Consider the following 15,612-nt stretch of genomic DNA (forward strand, 5'->3'; position numbering starts at 1 on the left):
GGTTAGATTATTAAGTTAGTTAGTTTACAACAAATGCTAAATAAGGAATGTTAGGAACATTTAAATGTTAGTATAAGATAGCTGACATATTGTATTATTTATTATTATAATACAGGGTTTTCCAAAAAGAGGTGTTATTTTGAATAGCCCGCTATTTCGGTAGATGTTACTTTTGAAGCTGTCATTTTTTGACATTTGACAAGTAGAAACTACGCCATTAATAAAAATGGAACGATACACGCTTGAACAACGCATTGAAATTATTAAAATTCACTTGAGTGAATCAAATGCAAATCATCTTGAGTGATGAGGCCCATTTCCACCTCAGTGGCTTCATCAACAAGCAAAATTGTCATATCTGGAGCTCGGAAAACCCAAGAGTTATTGTTGAAAAGCCTCTCTATCCTCAATGTGTGACTGTTTGATGCGGTTTATGGTCCGGCGGAGTCATTTGACCTTACTTTTTCGAAAATGAGGCTGGAGCAACAGTTACGGTGAATGGAATTGCGCTATCGAGAGATGATTAATGATTTTTTATGGCCGGAATTCGATGGTATTGATCTGGACAACGTTTACTTTCAACAAGACGGCGCTACGTGCCACACAAGCAACGAAACCATTGATCTTTTACGATTGAATATCAAAATAACACCTCTTATTGGAAAACCCTGTATGTAATATGAACTCACGCATTGCTATCTCAAGGAATATTCGAGAATGTTTAGGTCCCAGCACAACTTCCGTGTATCTGGCTGAGGTATCGCAGATGCAATCTTCCTTTCTTCTGTCGGAATCTGAGATGAGGTTGAGCAGTCACACTGCCTTCAGCGAGGCGGCCTAAAACCATGTTAAAGATCACAATCACTCAATGGGAACAGCACGCTTTATGTAGTGAGTTAGGGGTTTGCATACAGTAATCATGTTAATTGTAGATTGGAGTTTGTTCACTCATTCACAATACTACAATCGGGACTTTGTAAAAGGTTTACAAATGAGATTTTATCCATTGCAGAATGTCGCTAGCAAAACATGAGTAGTAAACTAGCAAAGTATGGAGGATTTGTTACTTATTTAGTACAAAATATCTTTAAAAAAAAGTTTGTCTTCAATAAATATCTTCTTAAGAATTAAGTCTAGTCTATCCCACTAAAAACCTGTGAACGGAACAATTTCAGTGTGGATTTTGAAAGAACATTCACAAAGATGTTGAAAAATGTATTCTTTATGAAAATTGGAAAAGTTCTTCCGCTGAAATACATAATGGTAAACATTTTGGTTAAGTAGCTGGCAGAGGCAGATAGACTTACTCCCGGAATTTGTCTTTGCTGAAACTTATATTTATTTTGCAGTTGGCATAAATATCTCTTTCATACCTGCAGAAAAAAAATGGTATTTTTCCAGAATTTTGTTATTTTTAGAATAGTTTCATGCCATAAATGCACAGAAAAATATTCGAAAAATCCAATTTTCCAAGTAAACTCTCCCGCACTATCGTATCAGCCAGTTCTAAAAGGGATATATTGTCGGCTTAATTCGTAGACTTAGACGTAGACTTGACACTCCGTAACAGACGTAACTTCGTTTTTCTCGCAAATAATATTTTTATGCCATTTGGTATTAAAATTAGTCCGCTTGGAATAGTAAAACTCGTAAATTCGTTAAAAGAAATCCACTTTGTTTTTAAACAAAAATTAATAAAATGTCCATGGCACTATTTTGCAGAATTAAGTAAACTTTCTAACTCCGTTTTAATATAGAAAGCAGGCCTCGAAAGGACATTACTGGCCACAAACATCATTTTCCATTAGAGCAAGGCTGCCCAACCTCAGGCCCGCGGGCCACAATGTGGCCCGTGAACGAATTATAAGTGGCCCGTGTGAACCATTTTCAAAAAACCCGCCAATCCGCCAATTTGAAAAAGTGTCGCGGGCCCGCGGTAAAACAAACAATGCAGCTTGCGCGCGGTCACCAGTGTTGCCAACGAAGGCGATTTATCGCTATTTAGGCTACTCAGAACGAGAACCAGTTTTTGATATAACATTTTTTGCGTCCGAAATGGAATCTTGTAGCCACCCCCCCCCCCATGGAATTCGAAAAATTGTTGTGGGGAATCACATATCGTCGCATTATAATTCGTAGAATGCGTAACTCCCAAATGTAAAATTTTACAGGAGGCACAAAAAACCTCGTAGTGAAAAAAAATGAAAGACGGCTTATTCTTTTTATTTATGTTTCGAACATATAATATATTTGGAAATTTATTTTCAATCATTAAACTTTTGTAAGTTAAGGCTTTCTATTTCAAAACTTTTGTATGTTAAGGCTTTCTATTTCAAATCTGACTCTCAAGTGAAATCTTCAAACTCTGGAGATCATTACAGATTCGGCGACGGTTTTGTGCTGGGTGAGATCTACACTGACCGGGAGTAGTCGTGTCAGAGATGATCGTTAAGTGATGCTTGGAGTTGATGAAGGAGATTGTAGAAGAATTTGATCTGACATTGTCGATCACCCTTGTTGTCCTGTAGAAATAAAACTGATGTACTTACAAGGGTTTGCAAGACCCGGGCAAAGAGTAGCCATGACAGGAAACGTTGTGAAAGAGACTCCTCAGAGTGTGAAGATAGGTGGGAGAGACTTGAAAGTGGAACTGGTGAGCAAACATGTGCTTTAAGCGTAGAAACTCTTCATGCTCAGCATCACTTTGGAGTAAAGTGAATGCTTCATCTTGCCCGGCTGGTCGATCCCGAGGCGAGAAGAAAGGACGTCGATAGATGCGTGCGTTCCTGCGTACAATGCAGGACAATTGACCCTCCACCATCATCCCATGAAGCGGGTAATCTTAATGTTGTGACAACCTGGAGTCGCTTGGCAGTTGACGTTACTCATTTCGGTAGGAAATGTTTACTCACATTTATCGATTGCGGTCCAAGTAGATTTGCCGTGTGGCGGGAAATCGAGTCAGATAATGCAGCTTCGATTATCAGACATTTGGAAGAAGTGTTTCGGGAAAGAGGCCCGCCCAAAGTAGTTCTCATGGACAATGGTACTGCATTTTGTTCCTACAGTGTTACAGATAAGTGTAAGAGATGGAATGTTCGTCAAAGATTTTGCGCGGCATACCGACCAGCTGGAAACGGTATAGTTGAACGACATCATCAAACAATAAAGAGAACTGCAGCCAGAAGTGGAAGCGATCCCCTGCAGGCAGTGTTTCTGTACAATCTTTGGCTGCAAAAAGTCAGGATGATCGAGGTATTGCGCTGTCTAGTATAGTTCACACTTCACACTCGTGGAGACACCCTTCTGCGCAAGTGAATATAGAAGAGGAAGTATTGACTGAGCTCTAAGTGGGCGATCTTCTTGCGGTTAAACCAGTAGATGGGAGATGCACATCGTGCATGGAAGGGTGACAGGACTTACTTCAGTCAACAACATCGAAGTAGATGGCATACCGAGACATGTGCTTGACCTGCGGAAGATGCCTGACAGAGAACGGACTGTGTTTGAGGAGAGACGAGATGGAATTGCCGCACGTTCCACCGTAAATATTTTGGGTTTGTTTGAAGAGGACAGTGAAGAACCGGATCCGGATATGCATCAGGAGGAGATCCACTTGCAAAGAGATGGTGACCTTGAAGAAGAGATAATCACAGAACAAGGACCTATTAGGTATTTACGAAACCGCAGAGGCACATAAAACAAGAGAGCTACGGCAGAGCGTCACACGGCGCAGAAGACGTCAGTTTAGACTACAGATACAAAACACTATTCGTGACTTCACAATTAAAATTAAGGTTATAAAATGTTCAAAATTGATTAATCAACTTATCTCAGTTAATTTCACGGTAAAACTATTACACCGTAAATAAATTTCCTCAGTCAAAAACACAACAAGCGTGCACGGCTCACCGGCCAATACTGAATTAAGGAGTTACGAAGTATTCGCGAGTAAAAATGGCACCATAATTTTACGCAGTTTCCTAATTTGTGTTTATCTAAAAGGTTAATTTTTTTTTAAATTTTCGAGTTTTACTAGTCGATGCGGGTCTAATTTTAACACCAGATGGCATTAAAAACGTATTTTCGAAAAATTTGGAGTTACGCAGTCTACGAATTAATGCGACGATATGATGTTTTTGGGTGCGCGGAATTTTTTCTCAGCGAAGTTCCGTAACAAACCCCCCCCCCATGGATTTCGAATATTTTGTGGGGAATTATGTTTTATAGAAATTCTCTAACAACCCCCTCCCCCATGGATTTCAAATATTTTGTGGGGAGCACTCATTTTGAATTTTTTTTGTGGGGAATTATGTTTTATAGAAATTCTCTAACAACCCCCCCCCCCCCCCCCCCCCCCCCCAGGAAATAGGAACCGTCAGGTATTCAGTGGCCCGCCAGTGATTCAAAATCGTCAATTTCGCCCAACTGTTAAAAAGGTTGGGCAGCCTTGCATTAGAGCCTCTGAAGGACAGATCTGACCGGAGCGTCCCTACATTATGCACATATTTTTTATCTTTTTTCTATAATGTGTAGATATGTGATTTGTTCGTCGTTGGAAAGATAAATAATTATTCTTCACAGTTTGTATCAAATATTTATAAATTATTACATGGATAAAATAAATAAAAATGTCCAAATTGTATGACTACAAATGCACGGATTTTTTCATAGGCAGTTGAAAATTATTTATATTTTTTTATTGTATGAACGGTGTAAAAAAGTGATGTGATAGTTTTCTTATTAATTACCTACACAAAACAATGTGTTTTATGAATATCGAATTCTTTCTAAATTATGGACATTCCGAGTCAAAATGTCCCAGTAATTTTTTTGTTAACATTTTCATGTTTCATATTAAAAATTTATTTTTATGAATGTCAATGTTTATTTCAAATACAAACATTTCAAAGATAATTTTACATTGTTTATCTAGTTTCAAAAGTGGTATTTTTTTTAACGTGCAACAATAATCACAGTGACAACTGTTCGTGTTTACTTTGCTCTCGCAAAAAATCATAAAAAAGCAGAATAATTCGTGTGAAAGTTGTGTTTGTATGGATGATACAAGTGCCAGAGGTTTTGCGTTTTTGGGTTTGTGAAAAAAAATATCTGTTTCACTGGATTTTAAACATTTTTAACAACATTTTGCAACTTAACCTAGGATTGTGTTCTTGTGTTCTTTGAAATGTCCAACCCAGTGCAACCCTTGCCTGATGAGTGCAGCCATCGACGGAAAAAACGAATCATGATGTCCTCAACATCCTCATCACACAAAATAGCCTCGGAACTGATTTCTCCAGTGTCTGAAAACGAGGAATCTGACGGCGAATCTGATTATTCAGACGTATCTGAAAAGGAGACCCATAGTATCCCAGTGTCCTCAGTGCAGATACTAAACGACACACAAGCCAGTCTTAGAGCACTCCAAGATGTCCTTGCGGAAAAGCAGTCTAGAGTGTCAAAGGACCAACAGCTACGGATAAGCGGATACATATCTGAAGTTTTCCGATCAGTATCACAGCTGCTGTTAGAAAGAGAGGCTTTCAAAGCTGATCTGGCAACAGCCAATGCCAACTTAATGGTGGCAAAAGGAGAAACTACCATTGAAAAAGCAGAAAACCAACATAGGCTTCAAAAAATCTTGCAGCTGGAGTCGGATCTGGGACCGGTGATGCGCAGAGTAGCTGATGCCACGGAGGCAAGCCTTTCATTTGCGGACATGGTCAAAAATGATCCTCAGAAGACGGCACCACCAATCAACCGCTCAGGACCTAAAGTTGGGACCCCCAAACCAGCTGTATGCATCTTCCCAAAGTTGGACTCTGTAAAAGACAGTGAAGGTACAAAGCAGCTTCTAAAGGACGTGTTGCGACCATCAAATCTTGGGATTCGCGTTACGGGTATGAGGAGTATCCGAAACAAAGGAGTTGTGATCCATACTGCCACTAAAGAAGATCAAGAAAAAATTTTGAAAACCCCTTGCCTAACTAACTCGGACACTCTGAGCGCCAGATTACCTACAAAATGGCATCGACGAGTGATTTTTTTCAACGTTCCTCGTGATTTAACAGACGAGTGCTTCCTGAAAAGTGCCTTAGCAGGAGTACAGGACAAAGCAGACCTAGAGTCCACAATCAAAAATTGTAAGCTTAGTCACCTAGCTGGCGCTCGAACAGGAACAACTTGCCACAGAGTCTACGAGGTTCCTGCTCGCACACGACATGTGTTGGTGGAGCAAGAGAAGGTTTTTGTGGACTGGAATGTGTGCCGTGTCCGTGATTTTATTGGCCTTACAATATGCTCCAAGTGCCAATTGATCGGACATTCTTTCAAGTTTTGCAAGGACAAGCAAAGATGTGGACACTGTGCAGGCGAAGGTCACGCCAGGATAAACTGCCCAAAAGCTGCCGCCGAGCCAGTTTGTGCTACCTGTACCAGGTTTGGGAAGCCCGCAGCACATCCGACTGGAGACAAGGACTCATGCCCGGCCTACAAAGCTGCCCTTTCCAAGGACTTTGCCACTATTGATTATGGCCGATAATTATGTTGAAGAAGATGACGAGGTAGAATTCGATAATACTAATGATTTCCAGGATTAGCTAAATGTTCATACTAACTATAGTATGGAAAATATTAATATTGTTCAGTTGAATATTAGATCAATTTATAAATACTGGAATACTCTGAATGTCTACTTAAATTCTTGTTGGAAACATATTCATGCGTTAATGTTATGTGAAACGGCTATAACATCAGAGCTAGTCTGTCTGTATAATATTCCTGGATTTAAATGTTACAATTATTGCCGAAGTAAAAAATCGGGTGGAGGTATATTGTTGTACGTTCGAGATGAACTCACATTTCAACAGAAGTCAATAGAAACAAATCATTTTGAATGTGTGCTTGGCTCTATGACACTTCCAAACAAGAATATTTTAAACATCATAGCAATATACCGCCCCCCCAACTCCAACAAAGTTCAATTTCTCAATGAAATATCTTCCATTCTGTCTAATATAAGACCCAGAGAAAATATTGTACTTATAGGAGATGTTAACCTAGATCTTTTAAATTATCAAAACCCACTTATTATGTCCTATGAAAATATAATGTCTGACAATTATTTAACCAAATGCATTTGTAACGTAACTAGGGAAGCGGTTCTAGCAGGAAAAATTACTCGTTCCTGTTTAGACCACATATTTGTACGTTTTAATAGCGGATGTCAACAAAGCAATACTCTTTCTTCATGTGTATGTAATAATATCAACATAGCGGATCATTTTTTAACTGCAGTCAATATTAAATATATTGAAAGGAAAAAAGTCGTAGAACACGGGGAAAAAATATCGATCTTATCCCAAAACAAAATTGACAAAAATATTTATAATTTTAAGTGGCATACCTTGCTTGAGGAACAAGATTGCAATATGTTATACACTAAAATTAAAAATAATTTTCAGGATTTGTATGAACAAAGTAAAATCGTTATGTATTATAAACCCAAAAAAAGACCCCTCGCAATAAAATCTTGGATAACTTCCGATATATTAGAAAACATTAAAAAAAAAGATTTACTGTACAGAAGGTGGAAAAATACTCCTACCAATAAATTCTTTGAATTAGAATATAAAACTTACAGAAATAAGGTTACAAAAGAAATCATTAAATGCAAGTCTACCTTTTTTAACAATAAATTTAAAAATTATTTCGGAAATACCAAAAAAACTTGGGATGAAGTAAATAAAATATTAGGACGCAAGTCTAAAAGCAGTTGTGACGAAATAATCTCAAAATATATATTAAACACGCATAATGAAGAAACCGTAGCAAATAATTTTGTTGAATATTTTACGAGCAGTGTTAGCTCTATGATACATAAATGTGATTATATAGCTTCGACCGTCAGACCGACAGAAGTTCAACATAGTATGTACCTACCTAGAGCTACCTGCGAAGAAATTAATATCATTGTTAGCAAACTAAACAATTCAAAGTCACCAGGGATTGACAACATTCGAATGTTTGACATTAAGAAATATATACATATTTTAGGGCCTGTCATAACTCATTTTATCAATATAATTTTAAAACAAGCAGTGATTCCAGATGAACTTAAAAGTAGTATCATTAGACCGATTTACAAAGGCGGCAAACATACAGATGTACAAAATTATAGGCCAATTAGCATTTTGCCAGCCCTAGAAAAAATACTTGAAAAATACATTTCTACAAAACTTAACAAATATTTAGAATTCTTCTCCTTGCTAGATCCCAACCAGTTTGGTTTTCAAAAGAAAAAAAGTACGGAAATGTTGCTTCAGGAATTTTCAAATCACGTAAATCATGAATTAAATTTAAAAAAACATGTGTTGGTTTTATTCATAGATAACTCGAAGGCGTTTGATACCATTGATACAAATAAACTTTTAGAAACAATGGATGCAATAGGAATACGAGGAAAGCTACTAGTTTTGTTAAAAAATTTATTATCAGATCGACAAATAACAGTAAAAATTCTAAAAAAATTTAGCAAAAGAAAATATATTTCAAAGGTCAATTTTAGGGCCAACCTTGTAAATTATATACGTCTCAATTATGAGTAAATTGTTTTCTTTCGTTAAACATTTTGTGTACGCAGACGATACGGCACTCGTAATATCACAAGAGGATTTGATTACTGCAATGAACCTTATGCAGCTTGATTTTATTGCTCTCCTAAAATGGTCTCATGACGCGGGTCTCATAATAAATGCCAAAAAAACTAAAATTATGCACATAAGATCACCACACTCCAGATACAATTTAATCCCTTCGTTATATACACATACTTTTGACTGCTTACACAGAAATGTTGCACAGCCCTGTTCATGTGAAACCATTGATTTTGTCAAAAATTATGTATATTTGGGTGTTACTATTGACTGCCACATGAAATGGGATGTACACATTACTAATGTTTGTAAACGTCTACGGTCTATTGTGGGTAGAATTTATAAAATAAAATATTTTGTGCCTGTAAGTACTTTAAAATTAATCTATCTATCTCTGGCTGAATCCACAATCCGTTATGGAATCACTTCTTGGGGACATTCTTGTAAAACTAATATAAGTTATATCCAAACATTACAAAACTCCCTTACAAAATTGTTAATCCATAAATATACCAATGCACACAGAAACGACACTAAATTAATATACAAGTCTCTGAATGTTTTACCTGTCAGAGGATTATTGTTTTATAATATTGTAAGTCAACATCTTATATTGTCTGATTCCTTGTATAGGGAAAGAGTTTTCCATAAACATAATACAAGATTCACCCAAAATGAAGGACTGGTGGTCCCGAAATGTACCAATAAATACGGTGAAAGAACCCTAAACTTTATTGTACCAAGAATATTTAATAAACTACCAATGACAATTAAAAATATAAACGTTTTTACAGCCAAAGTCAAATATAATCTAAGGAAATGGCTATTAGATACTGAGGATTTATATTGATGCACTACTGAAGACCTTGTTTTCCTAATTGGAATTCTCATTCTAGGGAAATGGAAAATCGTTATAAATTTGTATTACCTTATGTATATTAAAACCATAGAAATACTTGTTCATTATATTCACTTGATTATATTTATTTGTTCATATTAAATTCATTTGTGCTTGTTTTTGTTATATGAGGCTTATACTGCTTCTCATATATTTATATTTATACAATTTTTTAATTTAATCAACTTGTCATTTATTGTTAATTTTATTTATCATCAACATTATACATACCTACATACTGTTTACCATTGCACCATGTTATTGCAAAAATGTTGTCATTATGTACCTGCTGACAAACTACATAAGTAGTTTAGCAGGTTTGAATGTTAATAAATAAAAAAAAAATTTAAAAAAAACCACAACCAAAAAAATTTGGAATGTGTAGCACATTTTAGATACCTCGGGAGCATTCCGAAATTCCACGAAATTTCACCATGTCATTGGGACATGTTGGTAAATATATTTTAAAACCTTAAAGGTTAAATTACAAATGTTTATTTATTGAAAATAAATGCAGAAAAATATGCTATGTTCTGAACATAAATAACCTGTCTTTAATTTTTTTCACTACAAAGTTTATTGCGCCTCCTGTAAAATTTGACAAATGGAAGTTACGCTTTCTACGAATCAAGCTGATGATATGACCAAGTATCGTTAAACCCATGAAATGCTTCAATTCTTTAGAAGACAAGAATTATCCGCCTGATGAATAAGATGATCAAAATAAATAAAATTAAAAAATAAACATATCATACTTTACCAAAATATTAATCAGAAAATTTCTTCTAGGAACCACTTAAGAACTTTACATCAGTCTTGATTTTGCCTTTCGGTCTCAGAAGAATAATCATCAGTGGAACGGTTTTCAATGTGTAGAGGTGCAGTTTTTCCCGTTCCTCCGGTCGGCTGAGGAACAGGAGAAGTTTGTCAAGATGGTCGCCAACATACTTCAAAGAGCACTCCGAAGAAGTGTACATCTTTAACCAAGGGAGCAAAAAAAAAACTATAGTGAACTAAAAGTGAGTACAGGAGTGAAGTGAAACACTAAGCAATCATATACACGCCAAACGCGCGCCCAACAACATTTGTACACAGTTGACACTTGTCACATGAGAACGGGTCGCTTCTACGATTCGTTCTTAAGTTCAACAGCTCGGCTGTGGAACGAACTGCCGGCCTCTGTGTTTCCTCCCTCCTACAACATGGGACTCTTCAAGACCCATGTTCACTCCTTCCTCTCCACAAAAAGACCCTCCACACAGCATCTCCAAAGATGACATATGCCCTGAGGGAAATTATTTTCTTCAGGGCCTCCTGTGTGGAGTAAATATAAAAAAATTAAAAAAAATATATTGAGGAACTGCAGAACAAAATATAACCTACATTTTTACTTTATTTTTTCAAATAAAAATACAATCATAAAATATCTCGTTGGATACTGTTTCTCAAAACAAAAAAATCAATTTAGAGAAGTCATATTTCAATCAATCGCTGCGCAATTATTCTGAATTCTCAATATACATAAATATATTGACACAACAAATGCAAAATAGTCTTTCTATAAATCTGCTACTTTAAATAAAGCGATTATTTTAAATTACTTTACATGGACCATGTCGATATAACATAATGATACGCATACATATTCATACAACTGACAACTCTTCAAATGAATTAAAATGTACCTGGATTTTTCACCTGGAAGACCCACTCTTTTCGATACTCAAGCACGCTCAGTTGCACAAGAGATGCTGTTGTCACAAAACATCTGAAATTACACAGACATCCTATTTTAATGCATACATATTTTACTAATTATTACAATGTGTTGCTGAGATACTTTTGGAAAATCTTCCCAACTATTCTTTCATTGACATAGTTATTCGGTGTTAACTTAAATGCCGGCTCAAAAGCCAGGCAGATGCTATAATATTGCCTTTTATTAAACTTTGGATACTAATGGTGTAAACCACTGGTCTCCAACCTTTTTGTCACCGCGGACCGGTCAACATCTGAAAATTTTACCGCGGCCTGCTGAGGGTGGTTAAATTAAATGTTAATATTCTAGAATGTTTTTAATAATTTTTATTGAATTGTGTTCAATGGTATTGTGTCAGCGGTTACGTAGCGTAAAGATGTTTTCAACAGAATAAGTGGTTTTTCGCGGCCCGGTACCATTTGATTGTTTTTTAGTTTTTTTTGCACGGACCGGTGACGGTCCGCGGATCGAGGGTTGGGGACCACTGGTGTAAACAACTGAATCGTCTTTAAAATGATTCGCCTGCAAGTATGTACATGGATTTTGTAGTGACTTCAATTTAATAAATTAAAATAATATGTAATTTGAGTTGCGAGTTCATGACATACCTACCTACAAATTGATATAGATTGTGAACAAAATTAACTAATCCAGAAAAATTCATCAGGTACGTCTATATGTGGACGCTTGGAAATTATTCGAGATTCATCCACAATATAGACTTACTTGAGGCAGCAAATAGATTTAGCGTAGAAACTAGACAGCGTGCAAATCTTGTAATACTTTGTATTAATATAATTCACAATTCTATTGATAGTCCATTCCTCTTTGAATGCTATTCAGATGTAGTGGTCACTACGACGTGATTATACGAGTGGTGGTACCACTGGCAAAACAGATGTTCTAGCACAGCATAGTAGAGGTGGGCAAAATTGATTGAATTAATTCCATGAATTAATCCCATCTTGTAACACAATCGATCTTATTCTCATTTTCAAAAGGAATTGAATCATAATTCCTTATCTTTGGCATTTTTTTCTAAACATTTTACAATTAAATTATTTCATGATAATAAGGTAATAATTAATAATGATGTGCACTTTAAATGATTTAAATATTATAGGGTTTTATAGAAATCTAATTAAATAATATTACGGTACTATGGCGGAGTTTATATGTACTGTGCCCTATCGCACTAAATCGCGTATCTAGTATCCCGCGTCCCGCGCCGTAATCCAAAAGACTCTTTTCATCGAGTCCCCAGTCAAGGAATTAATGAATTTATTCCGTTTTCAGTTGTGACGTGATCCGTCGTAGACACAAATCCTATGTCCCATGTACCAAGTCTGTCCGGACAAGCGCCCAATCCCAGTCTCAGGGAATAAGTAAAACAGAACAGAGACAGTGACACTCGAGACAGAGTTCCCAATTCCCTATTCGTTATCGAGTCCCTTTCCTTACTAGTTACAGGTCCGTCCGCACCGTCTGCAAGAACGCAAGTCATTAATGTCGCAGATAGACACAACACACTTACTAGTCAGAAGTTCCTAATTCATTGCACTATGTCAACTGTCAATCGGTTCGTCGTTAGTTCCCGCGTGGCTAAACCTTCGATTTAGTACCTAGTCAGGTGAAAACTTTCTACTTCGGAATCTGAATCCTAGTAAAAAAGCGAAAGTATCTCCTGTATTCTTCTCCCTTCTACATGCGAAAATAATGCATTACGCTTAGAAACAAAACAATGTTTACGTTATTGTTCTTATAAGTATGTTTTTTATGTACCTGCCTACTTGTAGACGTAAAACGAGATCAGTTGACTGTCGAATTGTGTGTGATGATAACAAGTAATTTGTTTTGATTTCTGTATTTTTGTACTGAATTGTATGCCACTCAATTTCAGACTTTCAATTAGTTTTTATTTGGTGCATGGATTTAAAATTACCATTGAGGTAAGTACTTGCAAACATTAAAATAAATAAAAATAATATATATGTGGTTGAAGCTTATTCCAGGTGAACGGGTCGGATATACAAAAGTGGGATAATAATATATTTTTTATATAAAGGTTATCTTAGGGGGGGCTAGGGTTTTAAAATTATTTTTTTTGCATTTTTTTTAAATTTTTTAAAATAAATGCTTAATATGTTAAGAATATTGTGTTCAAATTTCAAGTTGATTGGAGCAAAATTGACGAAGTTACGAGTATTTTTATACCTGTCGGATTTTAACCCCTACCCGACCATACGTATAAGCCGAGCAGAGCAGGAAGCTGAGAGACAAACTAAAGAAGGCAGGATTCGTCGTAGACAGGAGCAAAGAGGTGCTTTAGACATCATGGATGATAGCAACATCCTTTATGGACCTGGCATTGATGATTCAGTGTGAGGTAAGCCGATAAAATTTGCTTATAAACGTTTAATACCAGATTTTTTAGTCTTCAAAACTTTAAAGCGTTTTTCCCACAACTCCCGTTTTCAAAGTCGGTGCCCGTCATAACTTCAAAACTACTGCACCGATCCTTTTGAAATTTTGAAAACTATTTTTGTACATAATTTACGAGGTAACGCTGGAGAGTTTTTTTCAAATTTGTTAATAATTATTATTTTACAATAACAAATTAGCCGATTTTTTTCACTAAAAATAGCGTTTTTCCCTTCAAAGTGTTCCAAAAAAGTGAAAAATTAAAATTTCGAAAAACCCTCCCAGCGTTACCTGGGAAAAACTATTATCTAACGAATGAACTTTAATTTTTTGATTTCAGATGACCCAGCACCGAGTTATGAGGGGCACCACCATTCTACTTTTTTTTGAGACACGTCCGAATAATTGCTGCCATTGCCGTATTTTTTTATATTTCTCCGTGAAAATTTTATACACCATTCTTAAAATGTCATAATTTACTGTATTATTAGATTTAAAAAAGAGATTTTAACTGTGTTGTCACAAAAAATTCACAAAAAAATGCCTTTTTTCGTACGAATTAACCCTAGCCCCCCCTTAAGGTACCTACTTTTTGTAGTAAATATATAGATAGTTTTACGAAGAAAGATAATAATAATTTTTATTGTTGGATTCAGTTTGCCAGCAAAAATTTTCTATGCAAAAAAAGGAAAAATCGAGTGGGACTTTTTATTTTTGGTATTGTTTAATGATGTTTTACCTTTGTTTTTTATAGGAAAAAGCAACATATTGAATAGCCAAGATGTCTTCTAGAAAAAGGATCGAACTTCGGTGTTACTTTTCTGAAGTAGATGGAGGGATGCATTGCTCCACAATTTAGAAATGGCAGTTAAAAAATAAACATCCGACTATTCCTGTCCAGGTCCAGCGCCCTGCGCCTTCCGTTTCCTTTGCGGCACCCATTTCAACGATTTTATTAGTGACTTGTAAAATTACTTTTTATTTTTGTTCGTAAAATAACATATTTATTAAAAAGTTTGTAACATGTTTATTTTGTGGAACGACATATCTTTTTTTACTAAAGTTACTCGAAAGCTCTCCTCGAATTAAGAACTCTGTGCTATAAAGTGTAAAGCTTACAAATACAGGTTTTCTAAGTAAAGTTATAAATGAACTTCTGCAATGTACAAAATAACTCCCTATATTAGATATTTTTTGTGTGTTTATTTAAAATGTTTTTTTCAAAACGAACACATTTACATGAATGCGAAAAAATGATACATTATTGCTTTCTTTAAGTTTCCTAAATGTGAGCAATCTAGGTACAAAACCAAAATGAAGTGTCGAATCAAGGAATTAAATTAATGAATTCAATGAATTAGTTCACTTGACCAGGTGAATAAGACTGAATTGATTCATTATTGTGAATGAATCTGCCCTTGTCTACAGCATAGCATGACACAAGGAATGGTGCAGTGGAATGAAACTTCTGCAACAGTGGATGTATTTGAATCCTCTTAAATAACCTGAAAACTTTTTTTGTATAATTATCTTCCTAAATGTTAAGAGTGTCAGAATGAGAAGATAGTGTTGTAATTGGATGAATAATCGATTGTAAAATAATAAAAAATTATATTATATGGGCATTTACCAAAATGCAAATAAAGATTAGTCACACATATTTTTTCAAATGACTTTCCATTTCTGGAGAATTTGAAAAATACATCAAATTTCAACGTTCATTTTCGGGTTCTGTGAAACTCATATTCAAGTTCTGTTATTAAATCATTATAGGCTAGTTGCTTGACAGAACTGAAATAAAAAAAGAACTTGAAAAGATCTTTCGCAGAACTTGAAAATGAGTGTTGAAATTTGATGAATTGTTCAAACAACCAATC

At 35.6% G+C, this 15,612-nt stretch overlaps 1 long non-coding RNA gene across 3 annotated transcripts in view; it reads right to left on the reverse strand.

The window, feature by feature from the left end:
• The window catches only part of LOC149409451 (uncharacterized), a 50,564-nt gene that overhangs the window by 15,627 nt on the left and 19,325 nt on the right, over window positions 1-15,612 (reverse strand). For all 3 annotated transcript variants that reach the window (XR_016305197.1, XR_016305196.1, XR_016305195.1), the window contains 3 exons: window positions 11,241-11,323; window positions 10,316-10,532; window positions 690-837 (listed from right to left, as the gene is read on the reverse strand). This is a non-coding gene — a long non-coding RNA (uncharacterized LOC149409451). The remainder of the gene's footprint in view (window positions 1-689; window positions 838-10,315; window positions 10,533-11,240; window positions 11,324-15,612) is intronic.

This window comes from Hesperophylax consimilis, chromosome 31, assembly GCF_061612785.1.
Source record: "Hesperophylax consimilis isolate HC1 chromosome 31, BYU_Hcon_1.0, whole genome shotgun sequence".
Classification (NCBI taxonomy): domain Eukaryota; kingdom Metazoa; phylum Arthropoda; class Insecta; order Trichoptera; family Limnephilidae; genus Hesperophylax; species Hesperophylax consimilis.